Source organism: Cuculus canorus, chromosome 5, assembly GCF_017976375.1.
Source record: "Cuculus canorus isolate bCucCan1 chromosome 5, bCucCan1.pri, whole genome shotgun sequence".
Lineage (NCBI taxonomy): Eukaryota > Metazoa > Chordata > Aves > Cuculiformes > Cuculidae > Cuculus > Cuculus canorus.
The window spans coordinates 10,099,598-10,106,761 of NC_071405.1; positions in this window are offsets into that span (position 1 = coordinate 10,099,598).

A 7,164-nucleotide genomic window follows, 5' to 3' on the forward strand; every position below is an offset into this window, starting at 1 on the left:
CACAAGAGTAGAAATACCACATGTTAAACAAGGAGGGATGAGCAAACTAGCAGTACTCCAGAAATAACACAGTCGATGCAGCCTTTTTAGGGTGTCATTTAGACAGGAAGAAAGGCCCCTGTGATCCCAGCCCTTACACAAGTGTGTAACAAAATGTACATTAGTAGCATCAGCAGCTTTAATGTAGAGAACTACATGGGTACTTCAATTTTTATGTTTAGTGCAGGATCAGAGACTTATTTAGCACATAGACCATGTTTATTTTCCTGAAGGACTAGATTAATACATATGAATGACCATCTTCCTCCTGACACAGCAATTTTAACTAATGGCTTAGACAAACTCTTTAAAGGAGGTGCATTAAAACCTACTATTGATGCATCTCTGATCCATAATATGCCTCTGAAGTGTCTCCTATAATTTGAAAGTTTGTCTTTGAAACCTAGCAGTTTGTACTGATGATAGCATCCAGCTCTTACAACAGCCTCAGTAAAATTGTGAACCAATATATTCAAGGCAAAAGAAAGCAACAAAACTTTTGATTTTTGTTTTTAATCTTAATTTAGTAAGAACGACTTATATTAAAAACGTTAAGTGTTAAATCAAGCAGAAAATAATGCTTGATTTACATACAAAATGGAAACTGTTAAAATAGCTAAGCCAAAGGCCTGTAATAGAAGATGAGTATTAACTGTATTTGCTGTTTATTTGAATTAATTTGTTTTTGGTTTCCATAAATATTTTTTTGGTGCAAATAAGCACTAACACTTTCCCAAAGGTAAAGGAGGCTTACATTTAATTTATGTGAACCGCTTAATGTATCCCCTTTAGGACTTCACAATCTTTGTTCTAAACTTGTACAGATGTCTTTAATTACCCTATCAGGACAAGTGAGGGATTCAGGATTCTGAAAGAGCCTAATGAGAAATAGGCCAATTTCTGCCAGAAATATTAGGAGTAAAATGAGCTGATTAAAAAAAGAAATCTTATTAGAAATAATCATGTTAAAATTCTGCTACTTGTTTATTTTAATTAAGGTATTGGAGGAATCGGTGAATGACTATTAATTAGGAAGCTCATTTTTTCTTAATCAGAATGCTCATCTAAATCCCTGCAGGGTTTGTGTGAAGGAAAGTCTTGTTTTTAAAAATCCTCATAAACAAGGAATGCTACACAAGAAACTTCTAATAAGCTTTGAATGATAAATAAGCTTATAATAATGTACCTCCAAAGATTATACTTCTGAGACTGTGTCAGAGAAATCCATGCTCTTAGGAGGATTAAGTCCTTGGTCTAACTTCAAGGCGGCTGTAACGTACGTTGCTGATATTGTTCAAATGATCTTGTGGATGTATTTAAAAAAAAAAAAAGTCTCTGCGTAGAATTTCTCTTTAGGAACTGCAAAAATCCATCCACCTCTGAGAAATAGATATCTACATACAGACACATCTCAATGCAATCAGGCAAGGACTAGCACACTGCAGAAAGCTCCGTGATTGGCCTGCCCCACCCAGGCAGGGCAGGGAACACAGATTGACTGATTACACAGCCCAACTCTGATGATCCAGTTGAAATCAATTAACTTGCAATTAATTCTGAAGCTGTTTTCAGTGCTCTCTGCCTTTTGTTTTATTGGAAAAGCTGCTGGTGGTTGAGGGATGCCATAAGGCTTTCATGTTCATTGGCTTACTGATATGTTAAAAATAAGAACACTTCTTCTTAGCTTATAAAGATAACTTTTATTTTGATGGTATAGGTTTTAATTTTTTAAGTTAGATCCAAAAAACATCTTCCCTTCATTTGTTCATTTCTAGTATTGCTGATGGGCTGATATGGTGCTATGTCATTTTGCAAAATAATTTTCTTTGTGGCTGGACGTTCATTTATTGGTCATTATTATGCTACAAATGGGGATTGCAACGAATGCTTCAGAAAAACTCTTATTTCCCGTTGCATGATATTCCTAGACAGTTTTTTTGGGGGGCGGGGGGGGGTGTGGAGAAGGGAAGTTGTTTAAAAACTGCATCCCATACGCTCTCAAGGTAACCATCAGAAGTGTAAGCCCGAGTCAATGTCTGCAACACGAGATGTTTTTAGTAGTAGGAAGATGTGCTACTTATCAAATGGCTTGCAGTGAGCTAGAGGATGTAAAACCCTACAAGGGAGAAGGTTAGTAACTTAGATATGCAGGTAGACTGTACTTAACTAGTACAGAGCTATTGATCGTTACCTCACAACAGGTTGCACTTGCAATGGTCCTCCTTTAATTAAGAGGCTCCCTGTGTGATATTCTTACTAGTGACCTTTCAACAGGGGTAATTTATTCTTTGTATATATGATTCTTGCAAGAATAAAAGTAAGAAGCTGAAGAAATTAGAGATCTTAATCCTTTCTTGTGTAAGCAATCCTGTAGTTATAAGTGTCGCCCTTTTTCTTTCACATATGTTCTTAGGGTTTTTTGTGGGTTTTCTACAATATGGGTTCAGAGATCACTTGGGGGAGTGGTAGTTCTCTGAAAGTTACCCCCTTCCTTTTGTTTTGGCCTTAATATGGTTGCAAGCGTGTTATGATGTCAGAAAAGAAGAATCCTTTCTGTTCTTTTTCTGCTAATTACTAACAATATTTGTTTTCTGGCATTTTTCATCAACAGTTGCCAACTGTTTCAAACGATCCTATTGCTTCCATTTTACAGATGGGGAAACTGAGGCATGGAGAATTGGCTTGCCCATAGCCACTCAGGAAGCCAGCAGCAGATACCCGGTGATCCCAGTAACCCAAGTCTATGGCATTTCACTTTAGCGTACTGGCAGCCAAAAACCTGTTTAGTCTTTGCAATACAGCAAGTTACCCACCTGTCCCCAATTAAGATCCAGCTACTGCTGTGCTTCCATTTTCTCATATGAAAAAAAAGCTGGAAACATTTGGAAACAAAGCAAAAGAGCTCAGTTTTCACTCTGTAGCTGCCTCTGCTGCTGGCTGGAGCGTGGCTGAGAACTCTGTCTGCTTAATGCCCGTGGGCTCAGTCCTAGTGATGGAGTTAATGAAAAAAACCTATAAGGGAACTGGCTGCACTTTTTGGAAGCTGATGGGAAGGCAGGGGCCTTGGAATCTGCTGCAGATGGAGCCTGGACGAGCAGCGGCAGCTGTGGGTGGCATACATCAGGGGAGACTGCTGCTAGCACCTCTTTGGTGTTCTCTGTGCCCTGCGGCACTGCAGTGAGGCACTGCAACCAAGGAGACGTGTGACAGTGTAGATAGAGTACAAGGATGGGGTGGGAAGGGTGGGAGGCTGGGAGAAGGTGGGCTTTAGGACTAACTGAGGGCTTTGTAGAGAGTAGGGTTGAACTCTTCGAAATGGAAAGGAATTTTGGACTTTAATTGAGGCTTGTATAAACTGGAGAGGTTAGTGAAAAGATATAGTAGCTTTAATCTTTGGATGTTAGGCTTGAGATAGGTCATGGTTTGAAAGAGATTACCGTGTTGGCTGCCATTTGATCTACACACAGCGCTCTGCATCCAGACCTCTGCAGGCAGCCGTATATGCCACAGAAGGTAAGATGCCTTGTGGAGGCCATGGTCTTTCCTCTGCCCTCTAGATCTCTGCAAGTGAAGTAGAGCAGCTAAAAGTACCTGGAGGGAGAAAAACCCTTCTACCCTCCTGTTCTTCCTGGGTCTCTCCAGCTAAGCAGGTACTTTAGACAAGCAAACCATTCGATGTGATTCAGGATGGGTTTGTAGGCTGCTACTATGGTGAATGTAGTTACTACTCCTGGTATCATACTCTCTACTTTTGAGATTATGATACCAGTTCACCAAAGATGATAAACATATAGAGCTGAAAAGATGTCTCAACTCCTACTGCTCCTATCTTTCCTGAACTACTCTGCTTCTCTTCTGCCTGGTTCTTGCTGAACAGAGAATCATAGAAATGTTGTTTGGGAGGGATCCTGGAAATGGTCTTGTCCAAGCTTCTCTTCAGGGGACTATCACCTCTGCTATAGATCAGGTCACCTATGGTTTTGTCTAATTGAGCTGTGAAAAGCTTAAAGAATGGAAATTACAAAATACAGCAAAGTGTACAGGAAAAGTCTGTTGGCCTCAAAGGATCCTTCCTGGAAATTGTGTGCTATTGGGCGTCTCATTTAGATTACAAAATGGAGCTGCATGTTTCAAAGGATCAGAGGAGCAGATGTGGATCTGTTAACACTTTTTGCCTGTGCTGCCTCTTCTTCTTGGGCAAACTCTATCTCTGTAGTAGCTCTGACTTTCTCCAAGTATTCTGATGGATGGGTTTGGTAATTAATTGTCACCAGTTCATGACTAAACTCATTGCAGATTATGTTGTACGAAGCTGTATAAATACTAAGCAAACACATCAGGTTCTGCATGCACAGAGCAGGGCAAACCAGCCATAACTGTAATGTAGGCGTCATCAGCAAAGACTGCTGATCCTAGAAATAAACCTCCTTTGATGGGCTGGGAGTGTATTTAAACTGACTTGACAGGACCTGACTGCACAGAGTGATTCTTCATCTTCTGACTGAGTAATGTAAGCTGAGTCTGCTTATTGTCTCCATTAGGGAAGAGCAGAGTTCCTGCTAATTCCTACCAACACCTGGCTCTGTATGAAACGTCACACAGAGTTCTTGCGAGTTGTTCATGCCACAGCAAAGACAGCATTAGAGAGTCCCTAATGTGAACGAAGTGCTAGCACAGCATGGGTGGAGGAGTGAGTTACACTTACAGTGCTAAATATGCTGATTAACACCGCAGAGATTAAGTTCTTCACTGGTACTTAAGGGCTGGTACCTGCTTTACATTAAGGAATTGGAAACATTTTTCTTTACTACGGATCTGCATCGCTATTGCAAATCCTGCAAACAACTCAGTTGTTCTGCAAATTATTCTGCAAGTCGCTGTGCAGTAATTGCCAACAAGGTCCCATCACTATCTCTGCCCCATTTTTAAGTCACTGTAGTCGAGCTTCTAGACATGGCAAAGTTGTTTTTCATATCCTGCCCATGGCTTGATTGGTGAGGTGACCAAACAAACTGTGGTTTGTGATGAAGTTGGTTCATGACTGAATTTCCTTTCAGAAACATTAGGTGAATATAACCCCATGACTAATGCTCACCCATATTTCATGGCTGTGGCTATTACTACATAGATAGAGTGTGTGACTTGGGCTTCCTGAAAGGAATGGAGTCCCTTATTCTTTGTAGGTTTATTCCATTAATGTTAGTTTTATGTCTACCTTTCCTAGCTGCCTCTGATATGTTAAAAGGAATGTACATGGAATATAGGAGCTAGGATTGGGCTGACTTTTAGTATTGGGAAACTTATGTTGTACTCAGTTGACCATTGCGTACAGAAAGCCAGAAACACAAAGCTGTAGAACCACGCTTTATGTTTAGACAGAATGAAGACCGGTTAATTTTGCTGAAACGGGCTTATACATTTTGTTTTTATTTCAATTTGTCCTTCCTCTCTCTTTCTAACCAGAATGGAAGGTAATTCTCAGCCCCCTCTGCTCTACTGAGTGTGGGAGAGGACCAAACAGTACACTCAAACCCAAAGACACTGGCATAACTTTGGATCACAGAGATTTCAGCCATGCTCGAGTGCAGTGCGGTGCTCATGTACTAGGTCTATCTCCATTTATACATCTGTTTCTTTGAGAGAAAACAACAGATATTTATTACTAAGCATATACAACAGCGATATGCTTAGGTGCTTTATGAACTATGCGGAAAATGTAGGACTTTGATGAATAAATTCTGGTGAGTCATAGGCCCTCCCCCCCCCACAAGAGAAAGAAACTTGTCAAGTAGTTATTTTATTCTAAACTGCAGTATTTTCAGTGTTGAAATTAAAAAAAAATAAAATTAAACCCTGAAAACCCATTCCATTAAACATCTGAATTCTGATGTGAAATACTTGGCAAAGACTTCTGCTGATTTCTTCCATAGCTTCAGTTTATCATATAGCCAATGCTTAATTAAGGAACACAGAGTTATTTGGCACCTAGAAATTTGGCGATGTTCACAAGTTGGTTTACACAATGGACTCCATGTGCGGTCGCTGTAATATACCACAAGAGTTCTTTTTTTGAGGTCCAAACTCACTGTTAGCTTAAATGATCACAGACTTATTGAAATATCTTCAAGTGATGTTGTTTTTACCAGCAATTAATTTGGCCTTGCAGCCACAGGAGAATCTGAATCACAAATGGAGCAGAACAGCCCATCCCAGTCGAACATCTTTGACTGCTCTGATTCTGTCCCCCTGTTCTTCTTAAATAATTACTGTAATGTAAGCAGAGCTGCTCTGGAGTAATAAATAATAAACGGTGTGCTTCAGCCTGCTTATTGGGATGTGATTGTGTAGATAATTTAATATAGTTTTCACTGATGACTACGGAACAAAGAACCAGCAGTGGCTCAAAATAACCCATTTCTCCATAAACTCTTGAGGGCAGTGGGAAGATAATGCCAAGTGCTCTGTCTTTGAAGGCCAAGGTAAGAACACAGAGTGATAAAACCTCTGGCTGTGTGAAAAGAGCTGCGCCTTCTAGCTGGAAATGGGGGTAGCTGAAAGACCCAGAGGAAGAAGTGGACACCTGCTGCAGCATCTGAAGAGGGCATCAGAGCCTGCAGGACACCAGCAGGCAAGGTTCCCTAGGTAACACCCAGAAAGCGTGTTTGTTCCTGAATCCTGAATCTCCAAATGATGTTGTTCCTATTGATAAAACAGCAGGGTTGGGAGGAGGAGGCTGGAAACACAGAGGTTGCAAAACTGCTGGGTAAATGTGTTTGGTACTCAGATTTTTCTAGCCTGGGTCTAATGTGAGAGCAGAGAAGCTGGATTAATGGGAGCAAAAGGACTGATGCTGTGGGTGATGTGCTCCGAGACTGGGAAAGAGGAAGAAAAAGGGGAAACCTGTAAATGTGATAGAGACAGTCCTGTATATCAAACCTGGGCTGGCTTATTTGGTTCTGCCAGAAGTGGTGGGGCTCTGTCTGCTTTTGCCTGTCAGGAATGGGACTTCAGCTTCAACTTCAGCTGTGCTGCTCCACAGGGACTCCTGAACTGAAGCTGTCCATGGGTCTGTTCTCAGCTGATGTTTCCTTTTGTTAACTGATTCTCAATATGCTCGTAACAATC